This window comes from Larimichthys crocea, chromosome XXII, assembly GCF_000972845.2.
Source record: "Larimichthys crocea isolate SSNF chromosome XXII, L_crocea_2.0, whole genome shotgun sequence".
NCBI classification, from domain to species: domain Eukaryota; kingdom Metazoa; phylum Chordata; class Actinopteri; family Sciaenidae; genus Larimichthys; species Larimichthys crocea.
The window spans coordinates 21,088,204-21,115,828 of NC_040032.1; the positions used below are offsets into that span (position 1 = coordinate 21,088,204).

At 39.9% G+C, this 27,625-nt stretch overlaps 1 protein-coding gene across 1 annotated transcript in view; it reads right to left on the reverse strand.

Moving 5' to 3' along the window:
* Positions 1-27,625, reverse strand: part of sgcd (sarcoglycan, delta (dystrophin-associated glycoprotein)) — a 318,522-nt gene that overhangs the window by 188,403 nt on the left and 102,494 nt on the right. The window contains exon 3 of the mRNA XM_027273262.1: positions 6,487-6,548. The gene's annotated coding sequence lies outside the window, so the exon portion shown is untranslated. The remainder of the gene's footprint in view (positions 1-6,486; positions 6,549-27,625) is intronic.

Below are 27,625 nucleotides of genomic sequence, written 5' to 3' on the forward strand. Positions count from 1 at the left end.
CTCTTTTTGAATCTTTAGTAGTGATGGGACTCATACTGGAATGTTCTGACATGTGCCTCAAGTCCCACAGGAATAATTAATACCTGGGGAGGTAATTGTTGAATATCAATCCCCTGTGAATATGCCAGCTGTGAAGTCAAAACTCCAGCGCTGCAGGGGGTGACAGGGAGATGTTCCTGTCACTGCTCCACCACCGGAGACGTTCCAGAATTAAAGGAGCGAAATGTTGGTGATCGGTGGTTCCTGGCTGATGACCCCGCAGCTGACCGTGGGCACCGGAGGAGGTGCGACCGGCAGCAATGCCTAGCAGGCAGTTCCATCTCCCTGCATCTACTACAGCTGTGAAGTCAAAACTCCAGACAAGATGTCTTACCATGTTTTGGTTAAGACTCCCCTCCCTGATGATGATCAATTTGTGGAAAATTATGATTTGGGGGCAAAATATACCTGGATACAACTTTATGACTACTTTTACAACTTTAGTAAAGCAATGCAGTGCAAAGTTCAAGTTCAGCTTTATCCAACTGTTTCTGACACTGGGATGTAAATGTTTTACATTAAAAAACACACATGAGACGGTATCTTGGACACTTCCCATGGAAACCACTAGAATTAATGATTTTGTTTTGTGATTTAATATTTATGTCTCGTTTTTTTTCTTGAGAACAACATTTTCCTGCATTTCTTTAAGCACTGCAGTCTTTTTTTCTTCCCACATCTCATTTTTCACTCCTTCTTCATGTTTAACACTCACCTGTTCTCCCTCTCATGCTCAGGCCCTCAGCTTTCCTCCCCTGTATTGTTGGCACTGCTAACAGGCTTTTTTTCGAAGTGGCCTTCAGAAGCAGCTGGATCGCCGCCGGGAGCCTTTGGAGACCTGCCAGGCCGTCATATGCCCCTCTCCACTTTATCCTCCTCCGCCTGCCCACCTCTGCTTTTCCTCCTCTACACATTTTAATTTTTTTTTTCCTCCTCTATGCCACCATTCATCCATCCTCCCCCTCACCCTCTCTCAGCCTACTTCTTTACTTATCTACCCCCCCTCATACTTTCTCTTCAGCCTCTCCCCTCAGACTCACATCTTTTCATCTCTTGCTGCTCTTTCCCTCCAGAATCTATCGTGCAGTAAAATCACTGCTCAATCTTTCTTCAACATTATACTGTCAAAAACAAATTGGGATTTCATGAAGCTAAACTATAATAGCTCTCTACTAGTTTCTCTTCAAACTACAATATTACTTTTTCTAAACATATCCCCCTGGGGAGGCAACCAAATGCCAAGAAAGAAAAAAAAAAAAGAAAAACCTAAACTTCATATCTCTTCTTCTTCTTTCCTCACCTTTTCTACCCATTTCTCTCTTTCTATTTGGGTCAACAGGATTTTGCCTCAGGTCTATCTTTAAGTGTGTTTTGGTACAGGTCCGACTGTCCTTATTTAAAGCCCCATTGTGGAACTTTTATCAGGCAAATGCAACTTATATAATATGTAACTTTGTTTTCCAGGTACAACCACCAATGAGAAGTACGTAACACTTTGCGGCACTAGGTCACACACCAACAACTATTTCACTTATATTGGTGAGACTGGATATTTTATGGAGAAAAGTTTTTTCCTCTGATGTCCTCTGTATCCTCTTAAAGAATATTGTCACCGTTGTATGACCCAGAAGATCACCTGTAGGTCCTTATATAACACTTGTATTCAGTTACACAAAACTAACATGGAACTGAAAACAGGAAAAAAAAAATACAAGGCCAAATAAAATGTGAGCAGTTCTGATGTCCTTCACATCTGCTACCTGCGTTCATTTATGAAATTAGATCAAATCTGTGCATTAAATCTGTTTTCTGATGTCAGTTCAAAATTTGATTTGGCCACCAGCTTCACTGCAGGAAATCCACTGACTTTAAGGTGTTTCCAAAATGAAGCATCAAAAAACATCCCAAAAAGTTGTGAGGGCATAAGGAAACCCTCAATTTGTGGCATCAACATGCAACACATGTCTAAGAGTTTTGGCAGCTCCTGTTCTGTGTTGCAATCAGTGCTCCAATGCGTGTTTCCTAACGCAACGTCTGGTAATCAGCGACCTCGGGCAGACACGCAATCTGTCAGTCAGTAGCTTGCCTTCAAAGTTTTTTTTCCCTCCCTTGGTCTTTTATTTATGCCTCTGAACGGTTTCTTTCCCCTTCCAGTCTCTTTTACCGTTTGCACCCAAATCTTTACTTTTATTTTGTGTATTTCTCTTCTTCAGAATCATTAGCAAACCCTAGACAATTTCTCATCGATCTGCAAATTATTTCGTGACGTCTCTGAGCAAAGCATTTAATCTCAAAGTTTAAAAAATAAAAAATAAAAAAATACTTATTCGCTGTCAGAATGCTTTTAGAAAGTGTGGAAACTGATGAAATATGAAATATATGGAAGGTCTTGCTGGAAAAAAAGAGTGCTCAGTTAGCTTCCTTGAAGAATAAAGTTAAAAAAAAAAACATACACACAAACATGGATGCTCCAGGGCATATGCACACTCATGCACAGACACAAGAACACAGACATGCAAGGTGAATATTAAATCTAAGGGTAACTTGTCAACAATCGGGCCTCTGGAAAATCAAGTTTTGGAAAACTTCTAAAGAAATGTATCTTCACAGTGGCTGTATGTCTGCAGCTCATCTCAAATGCATGAAACTAAAACATTAGGACCAAACATAGTCTGCATATGAATCCAAACTAGAACTCTGGTTGACACTGCATATGGTTGCACATGGTCACTTTGTATCAAGATCTGAATCACGAAAAATAGGAATGACTCAAATTGCAGATTTAACCACACCAATGGTGTGATGAAGATGCACCAGTATTGGATAAATGTTAACTTCACAGTTTATCAGTCCTCCTCATGTTACACTCTGCTTTGTCACTGAATGTAAAAATAGGTTGTTTTGAGCTGAAGAACCCATTGCTGCTGTTTTAGGGATGGCAATATTGGTTGGTTTTGGCCCAGACTGACAACTATCTGATGAATTGCCATGAAGTTTTTGTATAGACGTCTACGATCCCCAGAGGATGACTCCTATTGACTTTGTTGATCCCCTGAGGGCAGTCTTGTTTTCATGTGTTATGGTGAAACACCATGGCATTGCAGAGCAGTCAAACTGGGCTGCTGTGACAGCTTTGAAAGCAGGAATCAATCAACTCTAGACACTTTTGTCCTGCTGTTGACTGCTCCAACATCCCCTTGCTGCCATCACTGAGACTGCAATTCATGCAGATTTCACCCGCTTATGTAAGGTAAGTTTGAGACCATACAGATGCTCATCTTCAGATGTAAACAAAAACTATGATGAAAAAGGTCACTGACCTTTTTCTTATGCCAAAGACGAGCTAAAAATAGATCTCTGACAAGAAAAAAAGCAACGATGATGAAACCAAGATAGTGATGCATTGGTAAGTATTAGGTATTAAAACTCGCACCCATCCCACCCATTACAACAGCCAGTCTGCACCACCTGACCCTCAAAAATATCCAATAATCAATGACACAAGCTCAACCCAACATACGACACACAAACTAAGTATAATAGTAGCACAATTGTTAGGACTGGGTGGCGCATGGCTCTCCAGGGGGCTAATCCTGCTGATGGGAACAGCTAGAAGCTGCTTTCTTTTTTCCTAAGCCTACACAGTAGTTGACAACAGTAGTTGACTTTTGTCAACTAAAACTGGACCAACATGTGTTGAGTTGACTAACAAAAAAAAGAGTTTAATCTCAAGACTAAGACTGAATCTAAAACATCTGCCAAAATGATCTCCAGTCCAAGTTCAGGTTCCCAACAACTATGGTACCAGATGGATCCCTTGCAATCCTTCAACTCGTCTTTTATGAAAGGGAAACCGACGCAATCTGTTGTACTTTACAAGTACCTTTGGCATTGTGCTCAGCCATAAGTTTAAATGGGACCTGTGGACTGACCCCATAAGCTCTAAGACACAACAAACAATGAACTTTTTAAAGGAATTGCTGTCCTTTAATGCCCACCACAACGTGCTCCAAATGTTTTACTGTGCTTTTATTGGAAGTGTTATAACTTTCTGCTGGTTTGGCAATGCAGAGAAAGACTGTGAGGGAGTCCGTTAACAAGGTTTGAATGCATTAGTACAGTACAGAGACAGAATGATAAAGAAGGCAAACAACATTGTGGGTGATCTCATTTGAATTGTTGCCATCTAAGTAGCCATATTGCCCCCCTCTATTGTCTAAAAATAGATCCAAGTTTTCATTTGTTCCACAAGCCATTAAGTTCGGTGACAGGTGGTGCAGTAGCACTGCATACAAGATGTGTATGTGTACGAGTTTGTCTCGTGGTGACTTTTGTGATGAAATGCCATGATTGTGATGCAAACCAATTTCCCCATGGTTACAAATAAAAGTGTCTTGATTTTTAAGAAAATAATTAATAATATGAAAAAAATGTAATCAGGAAAATGCATTTACACGCAAACAAGTTTAAGCGCTAACTGTTATCGGTGAACCCAGTTGGATTCTTTGCATATTTAGAAGCTCTTTGGCCTTCTCTCTATTTTGTTTGTTTTGCTTTTTTTGTTTTCATTTTCAATAAAGAAAAACAGGTTCTGAGCTGTTCTCTCTACAAAAGGATCTTGTTTCCTCCAAAGCCTGGGTCTTCAACAGGTGTCCGTGACCCCTAGGTGGCCAACAGACTTACCGCAGAGGGGACTGCCAAATTGTTGTTTGCTTATATTTTGAAATATTTTATCATTTCTAAATAAATAAACATTATCCTTACATTACCCCAATCCAATTTAAAACCACAAATCCTTGTGCAATCATGTGTGCAAGCTGAATGATAGTCCATGACATAACAGCAAGTTATAGTTATCCATGCATAGTTGAAACATGATGGTAAGTTTGAATATATTTTATAATAGTTGGGTTGATTTGGAAACTGTGCTGACTCTCACATTTTGTGTGGCCTCGGTTGGTTCATGCTCTCTCACATTGGCATGGTTCAAGTTCACCTTGTTTTATATTGGTCATTGTCTACTGTAACTAATGTAATATAGGTTTACACTGACACATTTTCGCCACACACTTGTATTGTTGTTCTGGAAAATGTTTAGTTTATAGAGTAGAATGTGTTGGTAAAATAAAGGTTATAGGTCATAAGAATAAATGAATGTTAATTTCTGAATATCTGATTGTAATTTTGAGTCATAAGGTCACATTTGAGATGACGGCTTTCTGGCTAAACAAGCCTGTGGAAGCAGCACTCGTCCATCTGACATAACTTAGCTTCCTTATACCCAATGCCCTGGAATTTACCTTTAAGGAGACTGAAGGCTAATAGCTTATTATTATATGCATGGAAACAAGACATGTTTGGCACTTCAGGTCGCCCTACATTTTCTGTAAACCACCAGCTCTTTAATAAAGAAAGAAAAAGAACAAATTAGATAGAAAGAAAAGTATGACTTTTTAATTATAGACTATGCTGTGTGGGTGGACATGCTTTATAGCCTTCAAACAAGAAATGTCAGCTTCAAATTGACAGTTACTGGCCAAATTACCATCTTATGCATGATCCAGTGAACTCCTGAGATCTTTACTGGCCTCCGTGTTCATGGATGGTACTGAAACACACAAGAGACCTATGAAATCTACACTCACAGTCTCTTCAGGACACAAACTAATCTAATCCTCTGATGTTTTTGTGCTCTGACTAAAAATAATCTTAATGGCCTCCTGCTCCTTCAGTTTTTTTTACAGCAACCAAACAAAGCCGCAACACACTGAGAAGCTTAACTACCAAACCTCTCTTTCCTTTCTTTATTTTACAGTCCGTTGGCACCAAAGTAAGCCAAACATGTACCAGTCGACTAGTTACATGACAGCACTTTTTATTGTTCCTGGCATAGGGTCTCTTTGTGCTTCTATTTGATTTTATATAAAGCCATTTTCTGTTTCTTGCCTTAGGAAACACCTGTGAAATCAGTTTAACCGCTCCGGAAACATGACACAATGTGCCAGAATATAGCTGATTGCTCTGTGCCTTCGTATTTATTCGCACCAGTAAAACAGAGCCAACAGAAAGGAGGGGACCGGCTCCCATCATACCCTGAAGCAGATGCTGTGTAGGCCTGAATTCAGGAGAGGCACCTGTGCTTTTCTGCTCTGCTTCACTTCATTATAACACTGCATCACCAGTAGTAGAAGGTAACTCGTGCATTTACTTAAGTACTGTACACAAGAGATTTTGATATTTGTCAACCTGGGTATTTGTAAATGTAAGTGAAGCTGTAGCATGTTGAAAATATATATATTTTTTCCCCTTCAGGATCTTTGAACATAGCACATTGCTACTTTTCCTTAAGCAAAAAGATTTCAGCATTGTTACACTCAAGCAGACATGCAGTGTAGGAACAAACACACATCAAACTGCATGCATGCACAGATAAACAGAAACACTCACCTCAGTGTATGAGTGTGCTGATTCAGAGTTTCTGACAAGGTCCGGGGGATTTCTCTAATCACCTGAGATAAGAAGGTAGAAAGATACGGTCAGCATGTGAAGGATACGGGCCGTCTCTAAGCTGATCATCTCCTCCCAGGCCCATATTATAATTTCCCAAGTTTCCCCAATTAAGGATTGCTGATGTGGGATCAGCGCATAGATCTCCCACATCATCACATTCATTGCAGAGGGGAAAAAAAAGTGAAGAACTGAGGGACCAGATCAGCAGAATTCCTCAACAATCCTACACAAACGAAGCTTTATGGAGCTCTTGAGGTCATTTCAACTCTCTGAGCTCTTGTTTCGGTTAAAGTTGTGCTGTGTGGGCTTTCATAGTTTTTTGTTTGTTTGTTTGTTTGTTTTTTTGTCAAATCGCTGTGGTTTAGTTGTTGAACTGAGTTGTTGAATTTGATCACACTGGACTGCAGAAATGTACCTAAAAAAAGTGGTTATTAATAAGGTGTCAGTTTGTAATGGATCAATGCGTTCTTACCCCAACTTATGAGAAATGAGTTGGGGTAGGAACTGACACAGTTTGATTAGGTTTACGAACAAAAACTTAGAATAAAAGGTTAGGATTTGTTAGGTATGTAACGTAATGCATGTGACATAATTTAACATAACATACATATAAAGGTCATCATTCACTTTTAGTTTCACACCTATTTGAAAGCCCCATGTTTGTATAACCCATCCATTCAACCCAACCACCACCAAATGTGGACTTTCTTACACTTTATACATCACGATTTCAACGACACATCAAGCCATTACACCAGTTGGGTGCATCCAGAAATGACATTAGAGAGGTAAGAACAGCGTCATAGTTTCAGTCAGTCACTGACCAAACACTTTGGAGTGAGGACAGCCTGCATGTATCAGAAAAATAACAGCTTCAGTGATGTAAACTGGATAATAAAAGGTCACAAATGACAGATTTTTCTCCAAAGTTGGACACCTTCTCTGCTCATGATGGATGGCTGCTTTGAGAGTAAATGTGGCATTTAATATGATGGTGTAAATCAGATGAAAACAGTCGACACACAATCAATGAAGCTATTTAACTTTAGACAAACCAAAAAGAGTATCTGAGAATGTTTTAAGTTGAATAGTTTTTTCGGACTGCCAGAGTCAAAAGCATATTATGTCATTAAACAATAAATGAGCCACATTAATGGCATATGTCGACATTATTTAGGACTTCTGAAACTTCATGAAGGACTTTGTCAGTACAAATTAAAACAAATTTCCATTCTTCCCTTAAAAACAGATTCACATTCTTCCGATCAAATTAAATACAAATATAAAAATAAAGTTGCCGTGGAAAGCTCTGAAACCCTAAAACATTTTAGTTAGTATTAGTTTTTTTTTTTTTTTTTTTACTTTGTTCTCATGGTATCCATAAGTTTTAAGTCAAGTGCCTCCTAAACAATGCACAATGGCAACTCATGTTATCACTGTCAATGCTATGTTCTTACAGGTTTTCAGAGAGAGACATTTCTGAGCCATACTTTAGCTGTTTACTTATTTTATCCCATAGGATACATTAAAAGAGTCTATTAGGTCTGCACAATGTCAACGCTGAACCAAGAACATTATCACCAGAATATGTATGTTGACAATCATAAACAACTCAAATTTCTAAACAGATGTTCTGCAGGTGTTTTCCTGGAAGGATCAAAAGATAAAGCGACAACTTGTGACTAACGACTGTGGCCTCACTCAGTGGATTTTTGCTGAGCTCAGCAGGAACATTAAGTGCTGTAAAGAAAATTATAAAATTCCACTGTGGGCATAAATGCGGCACAGACGGCAGTTTGTAGCAGATGAGAAACAAGTTGTATCAATAGCAGTACTACAGTGCTTGGGTAGTGCAGTAAAGTGAAGATGTAGTAAAGCTGACTGCTGCATTTTCCATCAGCAGATCCCATGTCAGTGTACAGAGCTGTCATTGACACCGGTGACGCACCTGGACTGGAGTTTTTAATGATTCCCTTTTAGGTTGGGGGATAAAACTACTGTTGGAGGAATTAGCGGCTCAGCGGAGTGGAGGCACGCAGCATATGGAGGTTTAAAAATGTGGACGAATCAGCAACTTTTACTAAAAGGCACTCATGGAAAACGCTTTAAATCTAACCCGACTTATTGGATGTAAAAAGGGGAAAGTGTCTGTGTGTACTGGCATATGTGACTTTAATTAATGTAAGTCATGGGTTTACCGCTTAACATTACAGATGATACTGTATCAGAAGTTCACAGAGGACGCTCATATCAATGCAGGAAGGTACGTGAGTTTTAGGTCTTAAGAAGACGCCTGCCATGCCAGAAAAATACAAAACAGATCAGTCTCACATTATAACCTGAAAAGTGTTTTTATTGTTACAACAAGATGTTTTTATTCACTCTATAAAAAGATTTTTTAACGTTAGCATGGTATTCAAACTCATCGTAATAACGATTTCTAATATATGTCATCATATAACAATAAACATTATCATGTTATAGTGACTTAAGTTATAACATATACGTTATCTCTAACAGGGAGGGTTTCCTAATAAAAACAAAAACAAAGAACAATCTTCTATAACAAACATTTAATATGATACCGATACTTGTTTGTGAGCATTATGTATGTAACAATTAAATAAATAAATAAATAAATATTGGATTAACAATTTTAACTTCCTAGTTTTGTTATCAGAAACAATATGACCCTGATCTGAAAATAGATGCATACAATTAACCTTCACCAACCACAAACACAAGTCTTCTACAGCATAGCGACTATTTGCTCCCTAAGATATCAAATACAGTTATTTGAATACCGACAACAATTTATAAGTTACAGGTGTTCGAGGCTAGCGGAGCACATTTCTAAACTAAAATAAAATCAAATAGCCTCTGCGTGGGCTGTACACTAATAAATTCAGATCTAATTAAGAACAAAATGTTCATTTAACCTTCGCGTCAGGCAAATACATAATAACTGCAGAGACAAACACTCACAGAAAAATAAAACTGCAGATGTTAAAAAGGTAAGGAAATCAGGGCTTGTTAATTGCGAACTTTCTCACAATCATAAGAGCAACTGCAGCAGATGCACCAGCAACAATATGCTCTTCATACTTGTGACGCATCGAGCGAACTGACCTCATTAATTTGATTTTCATTTTCATCTCCTTATGAAACAGTATTCATTCCCTACATGTGGTTCATGGCTGAGCTGTGAATGTGTGACACTCCTAGCGATGTCACTTTTTTAATCATGTCTTTTCTATGCTACATGGACAATACAAGAATACAGCTGCCATTACACACACCGCCGCCCAATTAGAGCAGGAATGTGAATTAATGAGCGGGTCAGGGCGGGGTTAATGAAAGGTGGCGCTGATCTGCTGAGGGCTAAAATTAAAAACTGTATCGTCTGTACGAATAAAGTTTCAGTTTCGATGCAGCTGCCCTCCTCTGACTCGCTATTATCATTTTAGTGCAGTCTCGTGTTTGTGCCATCACTCTATCAAACTATCATACAGCGCTGAGCGGATGCTGAGAGGGCGGGCCGACAGGCGCCATATTTTACAGGGCGCTGTCAGCCTGCAGGGATGTCGCCTCCTGAGACTTCATTTGCACGGTTTCATGGAAAGAAAACAAAATAAAGCCCTTAGAGCGGGAAGAAGCAGAAACGAACACGTAATGTTCAGAATAATTACTAATGAAAGTGTTTATCTGAGGGTTTTATGGGTTTTACAAGTGATCCAATGGTTTAGGAGGGGAAACTACTGTCATCCTCTTGGGATCATTCAATATCCTGAATATACACTGTAAAAAAGCTACATCCTCCTAAGTGCTTTTGACTGCAAGACCTGAAATTACCTATTATGCATGAAGAGGGGTGATCATTTCTTCAAATAGTTTCGCTGCCGAATGTTTTGTACGAACAGGTGTTTCATTTTAGAGTAAAAGCCTTCCACTGCAGGTTCCTCTTCCGTGTGAATATCTCCGTACCAATTCACATCATCTAACTCAACCAGATTTTTAGACTGTGAGTTTAAGTTGCTCTAATCAATATATAATAGATTCATGTGCGTGCCCATAGAGATATATCACTGAACTGCACTCCCTCTCAACTCTATAGAGCTGTTTGGCATTTTTCATATCATCTTTTTAGCGTTGTGGTCCCATCTCAAAGATGGCAGCATTTTTGAGAAACACTTGGTGCGCTACTTTCCAAGCACCAAACAGCAGACAGACAGTCAGCGTACCTGTCAACATTCAGGCAGTAAGTATAGAAATGATTTTCTCTCTGGCATACCATCCTGCCCTGACATTTAGTCCGTCTAACTGCTCAGAGAACAAGTGTACAAACCCCCCTTGAATTGGGTTGTCAGTTTTGGTGACAAATGGTTTGAAAATGTATCCGCATGATGATTATTCATAACAAATTTTGAGGAACATGCAACTCACCGGCATTACCGGGAGAAAAAAAAAACAAACAGGCGGGTGCTGGGAAATGAGTTAGAGATTTAACTGGTGGCTTTGTGAAGACCAAAACAGAGCTGAAAGAAGAGAGAACAGGTAGCCAGAAATAGGAAGTAGTCTGCCAGATGTGCACTGTAAATAGATTTATTCACTTTGTATAAGCTGAAAATGTGACAATGTTTTATTTGTGTTCTGTTGTACTGCCCCAAGTGGCCAAAAGAAGAAAAAAAATAATCAATGAATGCAGCTTTAACTACAAACATGAGAGAAGACAAAGACAATTGAACTGCTTAACATCCATGACAGTGATTATACAAAGCCCACTCAGATAATTGTGTCCAGTGAGCATGCAAAGTGGTGAAGCCGGGGTGGTCGGTGGCGTAGTGGATTGTGCAGGCACCCCCGTGTATAAAGGCCTTGCTGCAGCTGGCTCCGGTTCGAACCCCGCATCGGACGGCCCTTTACTGCGTGTCATTCCCCTCTCTCTGCCCCCTGCTTCCTGTCTCTCCTCAGCTGTCCTATCAATTAAAGGCATAAAAAGCCCCAAAAATATACTTAAAGAAAAAAAAAAGTGGTAAAGCCTGGCTTATCGTCTTTTCACTTGCAGATGGACACATTTTTGTGTTTCTAGCTTCCAAAATAGTCCTGCACCTTTTTATTATTCTACTAACTTTCTGTTAAATTTAACCAGATGTTAACGATGAGAGGCACGACTTTACCAAGGCAAGTACCTTGCCTTTAAAAAAAACACCTCGGGTCCACAGCAGGTTTCAGTGTATTTGTATATTAAAACAACATCTGATTCCGTGTATGGCTAAATGTCCAAGATTCAGCTTTTGTTTTCTGTCTTTTCTACTTTGGCAATTTTTGGTGATCAGAATAGTCCTGAGGTGCACGTCTCTGCATGTTTGCAGATGTTAGTAAGAATGTGCTGTTAGCTGGATGTCAAACAAGGGTTAGGAAACCCAAGCAGATAACTGGAAAACATCCACAAATCCTCTGACTCGCTTGACAAACAACTGCATAAGAGAAATAAACCTGCTAACCTAACAAGCTAAAACAGAAGGGAGACTCTGCGTCTGCAGAGGAGGATCTGATCCTGACAGACCATTGCTTAACAAAAAGAAAAAAAAAAAGGCAAAAATCTTTCTCTTTTGAGGCTTCAGGTTCCCAGGCAGTCTGCAGAAACAGCGGTTGGCGGCACACGGGGCTCAAAAAGACTCATAAACGCTAAACACTGCAAACATCCTGCGAGAGCCCGGCTGAGGAATGAGCTATTGCAAACCAATTTAAGCTGCACCGAACCGACATGCGCAGAGCTTTTTATGAGATGAGGAGAGGTGATCATGTCTGCGGCACACACATGAAAGGACACCTGATATCAGAGATGAGAAAAGGTAATGAACAAAGACCCTTTTTATATATTTAGATCTTGCGTTTTCTATTCTCTCTGACAGAGAATAAATTAATCTTGTAAAGGGGGATTGACACTGCAGGTAGAACACTTCATCAACCTCGCTCTCAACACCAGAAGATGGTTTTCATTTTCATGCTGACTGACTTTATTAATTAACGAAAAAGGTATAAAGAGTGCATTATACTAATGAATTCTGTGGGTGAGATAAGATAGAGTATGTCTGTGTGACCTACCTTACTGTTCTAGATTTGTTTGAGACAATGTGTGACAGCGCAAAGATATATCTCTAGGAAGGAATGTCTAGAAAAGGAAGTCGTCCTAAATGATGCATGTGAAAAAGTCTGCACCGTTTTCACTGACACTTCCTTTGTTTTCGTGTCTGCTATCATTTCCTTTTAATTCCAATTCAAATTATCCTGATAGTACATACTATATCAATCTCATTCTTATTCCTAAACTCTACTTGTGCCTCATTTCGCTCCTTTCATCCCCCTCCCTTGCTCCCAGATTTCTAGCCTTGCTACTCTGCAGTTTTCCATCTGTTTCTCCATCTAAACCTTTATTTCTTTCTGTCCCATCTCACAATTTCTAGGTCACTATCTCTCCCTCTCTGTTCAGCTCCACAGACTTTACACACACTCTCTCTGTCTCTCTCTCACTCTCTTTCACTCACACTCCATCCATCTCTCTCCAGCTAAGAAAGATTAAAGTGGAAGCAGAAGTTGCGTTAATGGCCATCAGCTCATCCTGTGCAGGCAGTTCCCTGTCTGCACCGCCTACCTGCTTAATTAGTCGAGAGGCGAAACCTCTGGCAATGAACCTGGCACGGACACACACACACACACACACACACACACACACACACACATTAATATATGCAGTAATATATCATAATATGTCCCGATAAATCTAGATAAAAAGTGGCTTAAATTATCTATTAACCACAGAGGCCGATCTCTCTTTAGTCCTGCAGCTTTTACATTGCTGTTGTAAACCCCTAGTGTACGGTGACTACTGTATTGCATAGCAACATCACTTAAAATCTGCAACCTCACTAGCAGCACCACTTGGCTGTAATGTGCATTGCAGGCCAGTCAATCGGTTCTTGGATGGATAAAAAAAATCAGACATCATGAGAAGTTTAAAGGCCAGGTTGTTAGATAAATCAAAGTATTTATCCTGCATAAAGCCGCCACTACAAAACACCTCAGACGCTTGTCAGGTTGTTCAGACTTGGTTCAACTGTCATCAATCTGAAGTGAAGTTTATTAGCTTTAGCTAAGCTCAGCTTTGCTTTAAGATGTAAAGCAACCTAGGTTATAGCATGTAGCATTTACATGTAACTTGTCAGGCCTGAAGTACACATTTTCATCTCCGCATCTGGGATGTCGTCAAAAGGGCAGGCACCAAAAATCCTTTACAAGTGATTGGATGAACCATCTATCATGGCCAAACTTAAACCAGTTATATCAACAATCAATATGACATAGTCCAACTCTCATCAAATCGCTCAATGAGGTCAGATATAACTGATGATAATGGTATCTACGCTAACCTCAGCCACCATTGTTGTTGTCACGTCTTACACAAACCTAGTGTCATCCTCTGGGGATCATGAACGGCTTCATCAAATTTTCTGACAATCCATTTTCTGTAATAGCTGAGATATTACAGACTGGATCAACATGTCAACATTGCTATTCCTTGAGTAATATTATCATTGCACATATAGAGATGGATGTTTTTCTTAAAAAGAAAAACAGGGTAGTAAGCACAGTATGATCACAATATGATCCACAATAGGCACTATGACTACCTCCAGAAATATAATCAATCTAATATTAAGGAAAACATCGGATTTCCACCTACTGAATGCTGATTTTGCTAATATACCTGAACAGAAGGCTAACATCCACATACCTTCAGACACTCTGGAGTGGGAACCGAGGCCAGAATCAATCAGTGTACATTCACAAAAAATGTCCATGCATCATTTTAACCTGAACCTGAGCCAGTAAGAATCAGCCAAAATCACCTCACTTAGGAAAAATGTCCTCACGCAAGTGGTCTAGAGGTTAGGTCCTCACTAAAACAGGAATACAGGAAACCATGCACACACAGCTTCATACCTCCGCATCCAGCAGGCATCACCTAGTATTGTCTAATTAGTCCACAGAGCATGCAGAAACAGTAGGTGAGTTATTAACAGCTGTTTTCCTCCGACACTCTCAGCCTATTAATGAGCAGAAGATGTGAGAGATATACCAGCATTATGCTCATTATTTCAGATGTTTATAGCCCTTTGGCTAATTGTTTTACCTTAATTTAGCTGTTGGTTTCATTTTGCAATTTGCAGACAATTATCCCTTAAAATCTCTACCAACTACCAACCCGCAAAAAACAGCAGAGTTAGATGAATGTTTACATTATTTTAAGAATTTTGAAGCTGTCATACTCAACCCTGCAAATCAGATAAACATTTATCGTCACCATTAAAAGGTTGAGTCACAACATTTTCCAAAGTTGACTTGTCCCTGAAATGATAAATAAGTAAAAAAGAAATGAAATGGAAAATAGAGACATGGTGGTAAATAAAAGCTCCAGTGCATGAAAAGGTATTGTGTATTAGGTTTCAGGTTTCTCTGCTTTTATTTATATTTAAAATCCAAGCAAAGTGTTATTCAAAGTGCTGACATGTTTTAAATAATTAAAAGAGAATTGTATCTCATTTTCTGCTTTGCTTTCAGTTTGACTGATAAATTGTTGTCTCACTCCCACTTAATAATATACTGTATAATTACAGGAGAACTCCACATTTTACATATCACAGTCTGTTTGAAGGTCTTGGGTAGTTTCACAACATATGTGAAAAAAAGTGTTTTGGTTCCGGAGGGAGCTGTATGAAATCTGACAAACTGCCTCAAAGACTACAAGTCTGAAAATTAACATCTGGGTCATCTAGAATGAGAAAAAAAAAAAAAAAGTGAGTTTCCCAGACCTCTCTAGCCTGCCCTTCATCTCTGCTTGAGGCCACATTAGCTCCTACTAGCATAACACCCCTGAATCACTGATCAAACTGTCTGCAGTTAGAGTTGCTCTATGGGTAATGTAGGCGCCACAGTTGACAAGATGAATGTTTGGAATAAAATAAGGCAATATCTCAATTAGATCTTATTTGTTTGAATGTAAGTTTATTGTGTTTTTTAACAACTGCTCTGCAAATACTATCTCTTACCGTCTAGTGCTGAACCTTACACCCGCATGACATCCCTTGCATAGTCGCCACAGGAGTGTACAGAACATGCGTGTGATCTTGTAAATCCTGAGCCATCAGTGAGGCTCCTTTGTGTGAAGACAGAAATAATAAACCTTCCTGAGTCCTTCAGCTCTCACAGCTCTGATGACTTATTACCAGCTGTATCAAAGCTGAACACTGTGCTACAGCTCCGCAGAGAGGAGGCTTGACTGGGTTTATGACCGCTTATGTGCGTGTGTGTGTGTGTGTGTGTGTGTGTGTGTGTGAGTGTGTGTGAGTGTGAGTGAGTGTGAGAGAGAGAGTTTTTAGAGTGGGTGAGCTTTCTTCCACATGTGCCATGTGTCTGAAGAGAAACAAGAGAGCGACAGAATTTGCATAAAAAATTCATCCATCCTCTCCATCCCTGGCTTTTAATCACCTTAGTCAACCACATCATTGTGACTCCACACACACGCAGCATGAACAGAGGGCGAGCCGTGCAGCACGACACGCAAGAGGAAAGCCATACGACTATGGTTTTTCTTTGACCTTTAGCTGAAAATGGAAATGCCTATTAAAAAAACGAGAACGTCAACATTTCAATGATTGCATGTGCATATGTGCAGGGTGGAGGTTATCTAGAGCATGTCTGACTTATTTGCCCTGCTAAAGGTCTCATGTTGATTCTATGCTTTAGGTAAAACCATGTGAAGGTTGTCTAGACTGAACTATGACAGTTCTCTCCACTTTAAACTGCATGAGGTCAGTTTTCTGTATGTAAACAAGAGTCCCTTCAGCTACCCCTGAGCTGAGTGTGAATGAGCATGAATGTGTTTGCCTGATAAATTTCAGTATTACTTGTGTATGAATAGAAACTTTGCCCTTAAAAGGTTCACTGTGTAAGATTTGGGGCATTTATTTTCAGAATAAGGCAGTCATGGAATATAATATTGATAACTATAACTTCATGCACGTATAATCACCTGAAAATAAGAATCTTTTTAAGAACCTTTTCTATCTACAGTGGGAGAGGGTCCTCTTTCATGGAGGCAGCCAAGTTGAAACACTGTTTCTACAGTAGCCCAGAACAGAAAAAATATAAATACTGACTTTAGACGTGGACTTTTAAGTGTTTTTTTTTTCTTTACACTAGGAAAGGGAGGGTGATGTGAGGAGATTGCAATGCAGCGATTACACTAGTAGATGCAACAAAATTCTACACACTGGACCTTTAAGCTGATACTGAAGGAAAAGTCGAAAGTACAAGTCTTCACAGGTCCATAAATTCAAACAAAAAGAGGTACTCCACATGAACCAACCTGGACCTGTCTATTATTTTAAATTTGGGACCTGGACAGGATGGGCCCAAACCCAGCCAGGACATACAGACTCAATCGTAAAGACGTTTTAATAAGCAAGCATTAATTCACAAGTTGTCAAAACAAAACCTTGTCTTTGAGAAAACATGTCTGACCTAATGTGAAGTTAGCAGCCTTCTCTTCTGTGCCTCGGCATGACGCAGCTAATCCTTCCTGCTGGCCAAAAAAAACGGTGAAATTCATCCAGGTTTTCTGTTATTCGTCTCTTGTTGATTGAAACAGCATGGTTAATCCACTCGTTATTTCAGTTTAGTCCACCTGCTGTCGCCATGACGGATGACAAAATCGACTTATTCATAAGGATTGCTTTGCTGCGACAGCTAATGTCAGCATTACTAATTTTCCATCATCTGTGCTCTCCAAGTCTTTTCTTTAATCCCTTCACCCCCTGAGCAAGGGTACTCACTTGCAGGTCATTTGGTAGCATCTTGTACCTCCAGACACAAAAAAGACATAACTGAGGGAAATGAGGGAGGTCAAGTGAAGTGCAATACCCCCAACATTTAAATCAGAATCAAAGCACCAACCAACGTTGCAATCCCCATGCTGCACTGTGCATCAGAAATACACCTCATCACAAATCAAAAGGTCAGGCTGCAACGATATAACACCCACTGACTACTAATTGAGATGCTGTGGATTTGCCTTGTTGGGCTTCTGATGGTGATGTATCGTCAGTACAGGTAAAGATTATTTATTGTCAGACACAACAAAACCTGGTACTAAGATAGCACTGCATTATCCACATAGGGCATGTTCTTCTCACCATGCTTTCGACAAATAAAATGTGCACAACACTCTAACAGCCATTGTTCACTTCGCATTCCTCATCCATTATTAGATGGTACATAGCTTGAGCCTGACTCTACCAGCGTGGAAAAGAAACAATATTTTTTGCAGAATCTTCCTGTTAGGAGGAGTGTGCTTGTAGTCAACCTAATGAGAAAATATCCCTCCCTCTCACTTGGTTAAGACCTCAGTAAACAGTTTCCTCATGAGTTCATGGTCTCAATCTCTACTTTCTAGTCTTCTTCCATAGAGCATGATATTCATTTTGTAAATTATGGTTCCATTCAGAGTAAAATGGATGATGAAGCGTGGAGTATTAGGGAGCGTGGCTACCCTGTGATTGACAAGTCATTCTCTATGAGTCCGTCCAGCTCAAGACACAGCGCTCATGAAACTCAGAACAAACTGTAAAACTAGGCAGTGCTGATCAAATATGAATAAAGATTCTTTCACTTCAATGACAATTTCTCTCCTCTACTGTTTTCAGAAACATATTTTAGTGTTCAGCTGGAATACGGGAACATTTGCGACGAGGGAGGACGCAATTCTTTTTTCTTTTTCTTTCACTTCTGACTCCAAAAAACAATCAAGATGGCAACTTCCCTCATCTAAATTAAACTGACATGAAGCGAAAGGGCAACAACGGTTCAGAGAAGCACTAATGATCACAGTTAATTTGAGGTCAGTTATGTTTACACAATTTGCATATACTGCAATGTATCTTATAGAAAGGAACTGTATGTACATTGAGAGGGTTAGTGAACACACACAGTATGTTAAAATATGCTGTTTGACTTCTAAAGTCGAGAAGGTTAAACTTAGATAGGTGGGTAATTCATCATTGTTGCTTGTCAGTTCACCTCGATTAGCATTGGCATTGATCCTGTGTCTACTTGTGTGTGTGTGTGTGTGTGTGTGTGTAATCAACCGTAGCATAGTGACCAGAAAGGTAAAAATAAATAAACAAAAATGAATCATGTGTGCTACCAGCAAAAGTTTAATACAAAAGATTTGACAAAAGATTAACCTCGAAGCTCGCCAAGCTTCTCACACTCAGAGGCTCATGAGTCAGCGACGGCTGGCAGTTTGATAGCTTCTAATCTGCTCTGAATAGACAGTGACGGACAGAGATAGATAGACAGACAGAGGGAGAGAGAGAAGGGAAGGAATGTTAAAAGCGAGATATGACGGAGGACATGACGAAATGATGAGTTAAGGGCAAGAAAGATTATGAGCGGAGGCTGGGAAATGAAATGACGAGCAGGGGGAGTTGAGGGGTAAAAGAGACATGAGTGGAGCGAGCAGAGTAAAAAGCTTCTCCGTTTCCTCCACTGAGGAGATTAACGCAAAAGAGCTTTCTTCAGTCACATCTCCCTCACCATTCAGCGGTATGAGTTTCTGCATAGGATTGTGGGAAAGTTACAGTGTACAGCATAGGGGTGGATGAGACAACCCTCCTCCTCCTCCTCCTCCTCCTCCTTCTCCTTCAGCAACCTTTAAGATGTAGTGTTGTTCTGTTCTGATCCAGCGTGACATTTTCATGTCAGACAGCATCGATTTACTATGAAACAGAAAGAAACGCTTGCAGGTTCAATGTAAGTGATGGACAGTAGGTCAGCAGGTAATTAATGTAGGTACTCGTCATCTGCAGGTGAGGGGACCTAAACCTAAAAGTGTGCACCGGGCCATCAGTCATCTGAACTCTTATAACGGGACTATGAACAGTTACAGCTGCTATACATGACTGATATTTTCTGCAATACTTCTGTATTGACTTAAATTTCTACAATCCTCAATTCTTAAATATTTTTATAGTGTAGTTATAGCAGCGGCAGCCAAGGTCAAAGTTGAAATAATTTGAACACAGTGCTCTGTGGCAATTTTGAGCGGTGGGCACTGCCAAGGGTAGCACTTCATCTGGGTGGGCGGAGGAGGCCAAGTTAGGATCTCTCTCTCTCTCTGTCTCTCTCTCTCTGTCTCTCTCTGTCTCTCTCTGTGTCTCTGTGTTTTTGATTTATCCTTTCTCTATTTGCAGCGTGTTTGCTGTTAATGTATTTGCTTTGGCTTCCTACAGCATCTCATATTAGTTTTGCATTTTCATCTGCATCCATTTCCTGAAGCTGTAGCATGTAATGGAAATATTTTGGGCTACTACATCTTTTACTGACCACTGCTGAGTTGTAAACGCATCTTTAATCCACGTAATTGCCAGCCGCTGCCAGTATACTGTCCCATAGTAATGCTAGAGCTGCTGCTGTATTGATGCCATCTGCTTTTCACTGTCATTAATTTATTAATCAAGTGTTGGTGCTTCTAAAAGCTATTGCTACTAACAACCGCTGCTGCCATTATGTACTGACTGTGTTAACATAAACATTTTTATGTTCATTTTGATGCAAACGGAAACATTAAAAGTGGTATAGGGGTTCTCTAACTCCCCCAAAACAATAGTTGATGGAAACAAGCTTTCATTCATATTTTCTTTTGCTCATTTACCCAAAAGTTGGTTAAAAATTGTGATACATTTTAATGGAAACCGTGCAAATGTTGCTGCCACCAACTATTGAACTGTGTTTTGCTGGTGCCATCTGTTGCTAACTGCCTTCACTGCCATTACCAAGTGTTGCTGCTGCTAAATGCTACAACAACTACTGCTGGGTCAGCCCTATAGAGTGGCCTCTGCTTTGTTACAAGCCGACATCCATCTGAACTTACACCCATGTACACCTGTTTACAAAGGAGCACACACAGAGAAGGTCATACTGTAAAAACATGTTTTTAGAAGATTTTTTCATGATGATGCTGCTCTTGGGAACTCCCTCACGAAAATCTTCCAGGCTTCCACAGTCCAAGGCTCAAAGGCTCCATCAAAACGGATGTTAGATGGTGTCCAAACACTGAAGGCATCCTCAGGCCCTGCATCTTTTTACAGGTTTTCGCCTTTTAGTTCGTTTCATTTTATTCCTGGTGATGATTCAAAGAGCTTCTCCAAAGCCGGACTTTCTCTAAAGCTCAACCATTCAACTGTTTGATCTTCAAGAGCACACATCTTGTGATCTGTTGGTTCACACCACATAATATATCAAAGAGTTTTTTGACTGCTTTGCACGGAGCAGTTACGGAAAATTCAACTGCATTTGCCATTATAAATACTATGAAGGATATGAATTCTTCTGATTAATGTGCGTGTGGTGAACATTTTTACAGAGGAAAGGAAAAGAAAAGTTTGCTAGCACCGCCTTCTATTGTTAATGAATAAATTAATAATAAAATTAAGTTCTGAGCATATTTCTGTGTGTGATGTCTATATTTTGATTTACCAAATTTAATATTCAATAATAGCAAACAATGTCTGAGAAAGGGGATGGCATTCAGTAAAGGTCATGAGCTGAATCTGAATTCTGAACCAAAATGAAGCCCTACATAATTTCATGTCGAGACATGAAGTCTATTTTCTTCTATAGGCAATAGAAAATGAAAAGTTTTATTCTGTTAACTAATCAATATCCACCCTTATTGAGTATTAAATGAACTCAGGGTGATGAGGAATGATTTCAATGAAGCAACAAAATATATGATAAGCCTTGAAACTGAAAAAAAAATGAGAGTGTTCCCAATGTTTTACCAACTGAATGCATTCAGTGTTGGTGGAATACGCTGCGCAGCTGGTATTCTCGGGCTTGCCAGGCTCTCTTCGTCTTCTGGTATCACTGAAGCCAAAATGAGGCCTGCCTGCTCTGCGTTCAGGGGTTTGCATTCCTTTGAATGTGAGTTATTGCAGATGCCAACATTTATCTGCTGGAAAAAAAAGAGGCAAAACATATTTGAAATGAATGCCTGTGGAGCTCTGGCTGCAGCAAGTGTAAGGGTATTAGGGCGTTATCTGGGTTTAAAATACATCCGGGGGGGTGGGGAGAGACCCAGGGCAGCAGGAGGAGACTCTGCAAAGAGAAACTCCAGGGCAGATAAATGTTTAAAATGCTGACAGAATGTTATTTGTTGACATTTAACCACAGAGGAGACCAGATGTTTCAAGCATGACAGGGTAGCATTCACCATATTTGTGACTAGTGCCAAGGAGGGGGGTAAAAGTGATTAAATACTGTCTTCAGCAAAGGGCACAGGACGCCGTTCCAGAGACCTGCTGGTACTGCACATGAAGCCTGAATCAGTCAACTTTTCCTGCCAACAATGGAGAACAGAATGTAGAGAACAAATGAAACGTTTACAGAAGAGCATAGATTGGGGAGGTGTTTGTGTTAGACTCGTTTTGTTTTGGAGGAGTTGATATCTTGCCATAAGCAAATGACCTCCCTGTCTACTTCATTGAATAAACATAATTTATGAGTTATTATTTCTTCAAGTCGACTTAAAACAAGCTGTATCTCACACACTGTGACTTTGGTGGCCAAAAAGAAAATTACTTCACCCTTCTCTAACCGGTCTACTATCGGGGTACTTGTTTTCCAACGCTGTCAATGAGCACAGCACTAGATTTAAATCGCAAAAATAAGTGACATGGTGGCGAGTAAATCAGAAAGAACTGGGCTACTATAAACTGATTTACAATGTATTCAATTCAGTTCTGTCCTCTTCGTTCTGCTTTAAATATGATTGCAGGAAACATTGTTGCGTCCAACATATGGGTGCACTGTAAGCTGATAATGAGACGTTTCAGTGATATTTGTTTCTAAGTTGTTTGATGGGAAGATAAAGGGTAATAAAAGGGTTGTATGAAAAATGAATCACGAGTGGCTATGGAAGGACAAAACAGTGAAAATGGTGTGAGTCACGGGTATCAGTTATGACAGATACGCTGAAGGCAGAGAAAGTGAAGAGGAGTGGCAAAGAACAAAAAACAGCATGTCGAAACTAGAGAGAGTGTAAACATGGAAGAGAATGAGTAAGACAGCAGAAGAGTGAGGAGTGACAGAAGGTAAGAAGAAGAAGAAGGAAGGAAGGAAAGAGCAGAAGTGACAGACAAAGAAAGCACAACAGAGATCCTCCTACTGCTGCAGGGGATTCTGGGTAAAAAAACAAAAAAAAAACATTAATAATCCCTCTCTATCTTTTTCCCCCCTTGCTTCTCTTTTTCTTTCCCTTCTCCATCCTTCATCCTCAGGATGTTTTTCAGAGTCTGAGCTCAGAGGATTTTATCATTCTTCTCCCTGAGGGACTTATTCCAGTTTAAAATCATTGATACTGATTACCCCGGGCCCTGTCATATTGATTTTTGAGATTTATTGTTGGCCAACTCCCTAGCAGAGGTCCCTGGCCGCTGTGTCCCCGAGCTGGCAGTCATTTGTTAAACACTCTCCCCTCTTGACAAGGGACACGGCAAACTATGTACAAACACACACACACACACACACACACACACACACACACACACACACACACACACACACACACACACACACACACACACACGCTTGTACATAAAAAAAGCTAAACATGTAGAGCAAAGATCTAATACCAGCTACTGATGCTTTCACACATGCAAAATCCTTTGGAAAAAGAAGTTCGCAAGTGAGCACATGTATGGCATGTTGGATCACCCACATACAGTGACCTTCAAGAGAAAGGAAAACATACTTGTCACCCTTTCTTCTGAAGCATTTATTGTGTGTCCATAACATAAAACTCAGTAATTGTGCATTTTGAAACACCATGTCCTAACTGAAGCCTCCAACAATTACGTTGCCCACACTGAATCCAGGTAAATAGTCACTACAGACCATGTGGCTATCAGCTGTGCGCTCTAGATCCGATCGGAGATGTAACCAGTGCCACTCAAGTAAGATCTGGGTTGTACTTTCTAGGTTTGAAAAAATACATAGCCAACACCAAACAAGTTGTTACTAGCGGCAGTGTATTTTCTTAACCAGAAAGATCTGGCTCATTGGTTGTCTCCCTCCAACCAGCTGAAATGTTCTTCAGGTTTTTGTAGTTACATGGCAAAGCATCATATAGATAGCTCCTTATTTCAGATTCATTTGTCAAAACATTCCTTGTCCATATGAAGTGTTACGAATGTGTTTTTACCACAGTTAAAAGATGAAAAGATGGGGTGTTGGTTATCTCAGCTGGTAGAGCATCCCCCCCATGTAGGAAGGCCGCAGTCGCTTAAAATTCGAGTCCGACCTGTGGCCCTTTGCTGCATGTCATCCCCCCATCTCTCTCTTTCCCCACATTTCTGTCACTCTTCAGCTGTCTCTATACAATAAAGCTTAAAACAGGCCAAAAAAAAAAAGCCAACTATCATAGAGAGGTGTGACAGCCTCATGTACCAACAAACTACTTGTCTACTTCCTCACCTCTGCACACCCAGTCAAATCCCAATTCCCAATTGCGTTCTTAGAATGGTCTCGGATGAGGAACTTTCAGAAGTTGTTCAAACTACCAACAAACATTTCTGAACTACTCCTGAACTGTTGCAGTGCAAAAGTTTTATAGGTGATGTACGTACAATTATTCACAGAAAAACATTGACTCCAACATACAAAGGTCAAATCGCCCACGCATTGATCTGCTAACAGACGTATGAACCACACACATTCTTACACCCGTACATTGTAGCATCAGCCCCCACTTTAGCTCCGTTTTCTTTCCTGTTATTATCCAGCTCTGTCTCACCTCACTATTTGACCTTCACGCTCAGATCAGTGAAATCAGGTCAGCTTCCTTCCCACATTGCTTGTTTCTTATTGCCATGGATGAGCCAGAGGAAGGAGACGGAAACCAGTTAGGGCATTCAGAAAGTAAAGGTGTAAATTGACTGCAAACAGAGAGGTGATCGGATGGATCAAGAGAATCACACAAAGTTAGGCTTGGTCAAGAAGAACAGAAGAAGAGCGGGGTTCGATGAGGCTTTTGGAGGAGTAGCCTAAACCCTAGGCTGATTGATTGGTTGATTGGTTGATTGATTGGTTGGTTGATTGGTGTAGCTGTTTCACCCTGTGAATTGCTTTGAACTTGGAAACAACTAAAGGCCAAGACAAATAATGGTGGGTTCTTCATGACCTTAAGTCATCACTGATACTGCCTTTAGACATCATTAAAAAAATTTGCCAGGCAGTTGTCCCCAAGTCACCAACAAGTCATAAATACCAGTTGTGAACTGACATGTTCACTGACACCCAGATTCCCAGTATGAGCCATGAGGTTTCACTTAAACACGTGATGCACAACTAACAAATACAGCAACTTAGTTTTTCCAGGATGTCAAGTACTAGTCTAACACACACCTGCTTAATTTGACTGGCATAGTGTGCAGAATTCAGAGGACTTAATAGAGAAGTTATTAATAATTATGCCAAATTAATGTACAGACTTCTAAGTAATAAAATCTATTGTTGATTTAAATTTTATGTAAATTGATATTTTATTGTTGGACACACGACTACAAGATGTTTTGAGCCCTGAAGGCAGTGTGACAAATGTTCAAGCCCATTAAAATCATCTAAAGAGATGCCTCCCGCTGAAGAAACATCTGAGAGTGTGTGCAAGTAGACGAAACCTGTAATCACTCTAAGTGAACTACGAACACGTGATTTGCTTTTCTGTTCTCAATCCTAAGCACAGACATACACAGACCCAATTCATGTTAATACAGTTTGGCTCTGAGGATCGCCTCATGATACACGAGCAGAGAGTTAAACAGGCTGTAACAGATGCAGCCGGTCGGCTCACAGCCGTCATCACGGTGCTAATGTGGCGTGCGAGGTCATCGGTGCAGGATGGGACTCACTTGGGAGCAACATGACCTAAAGCGCCCCTGCGTGGCACCACAACCTGCATGGCTAATGAAAAACAAGAACAACAAGCCAGGTTGATGACCCTCCCCAACACAACTATGCCCTCTAGCATTGTGGGGGGCTATTGTTCGATTAGTACAAACCTTGTGTTTACCCTTGTGTTTTTAAATCAGCCCAACAAAAGGATTTATTTGTTTTTACGGAGGAATATTATTACCGCTCAGTATTAGATGTTCTTTTCTGTTTGATATCAGCTGACACTGGATTCTCTGCTATGTTTGCACCTGTGCTGACTGGTCTTTTCCAACTCTGACTCTGCAATTTAATCATTGCTCTTTGCATCTCTGTGTGTTTAAACTAATGAATCCCTAACTACAAGCACCTAAATGCAACATCATAAGGGGTTTCCATGCTCCTGAACTCAATTAGCGCAACAAAAAAAGGAGTACATACTCTGAGGCACACAGTTAAATTCTCCATAATTACATTTTTACATCCCGGCATACAGTACAACATAGTCATTGAGGCAGTTTGCTCAGTGCTGCAATGGCAGAAAGGACACAACTCCTGCTGAAGCAAACTCTCCATTTCAAGGTTGTGTGTTTTTGTTCAGATGGCAGCAATGTGAAGTGATGATTGAGGGGGGTGATCATTGCTAGGTGCTAGATGTATGATGGTTCTGTTGGTCATGTCTGAGAGCTTGAGTGTGGGAAGGCCGATGATTTTATGATGCTGGTAAGTTTGATTTAGAGACAAACATGGTGAAGAAGCAGATGGAGCAGTCTGACAGGGTAGGTTTTGTAAAGCAACAAGAGGAGGTAGGGGGCAACAGACACTGAAGTTACAGATAACACGGACTCTTTGATATCTTGTTTCAAAAGCGAGTTCATGATCTAAAGTGAGGTATTACCCGGAAGGCTCCTCACAATGTTACCGGAAGGTCTGCAGATCAGATCATGTTATTTGTTTGATAACATTTATTTCACTGAATAGTGATAATTCTAATGCAAATTAAATTTAGAGTAATATTTTTAACATATTCATAAATAAATTTGAATATAATATTATTATTATTAGACAGGTACTAATACTATGTCTTTACTCCGGATAGACTGGATACTGCAAGTAAGACTTAACTCAACAAAGTCACTGAGGACTTAAATAAGACTTGGACCAAATGACTTTTGACTGATTTTTTTCTGGTGTTCACTATGTTTAGCTGGTTAGGGATAGTGATAGGTGAGTTTTAAGGCTGTAAGGGAGTTCTTCTCATTGAACATGAGTATTTGTTGTATGTGGTGACATGTGAGGGGCCAGTGCTGTCAAACTGACCTAAAGAGCTCTTGCTAATGAGACTTAAGGATATTGTGAATATTCTAAACAGCCTGTGGTCTATTACTTTCAAGCAGGTTTGAAATATTTGCAAGGCACTGAAATGAAATAAGTAGAATCCCTGCAGCAATATGCTTTATTCATGCTTTTTAATGATATATTTTATACTATTTTCTGATAGTTGGCAGTTGTTTAGTGTGACCTATGGGATAAACTGAGATGACAGATGTATACATCAACACCAAACAATCCTGTAAAACCATACCTACGGACATCACATCATGCTGCTTCACGATTCTGATGTGACAATTTAGCATATAAAAGCGTAAACTAACTCTGAATCTGATAAAAATGTGAGCATGCCTATATTATGCCTTATTCATGTTTTTGGTATTAATGCAACTCTGTCTTTTTTTTTTTTTTTAAATGATGACTGTATCAGAGAAAAATCAAGGTTAAGTAGTGAGCAATCCTTTTCACAAAATGCAGCAGGGATCCGATGGGATGTTTTATTGGAAATTAAATGGTTGAGAAGAGTTATATCTCCTAAAATAATGACTTGTGCTGCGTTATAAGAAATTAGATTAAGTATAAACAAAGATGAGAATTGGGTATCCTTCAGTCTGAGTAATAAATTTAATCATGACATGTCACCCGAAACTGAAAATCAAAATTGACATGGTGGGGGACAGAAAGAAGAGATGAATCC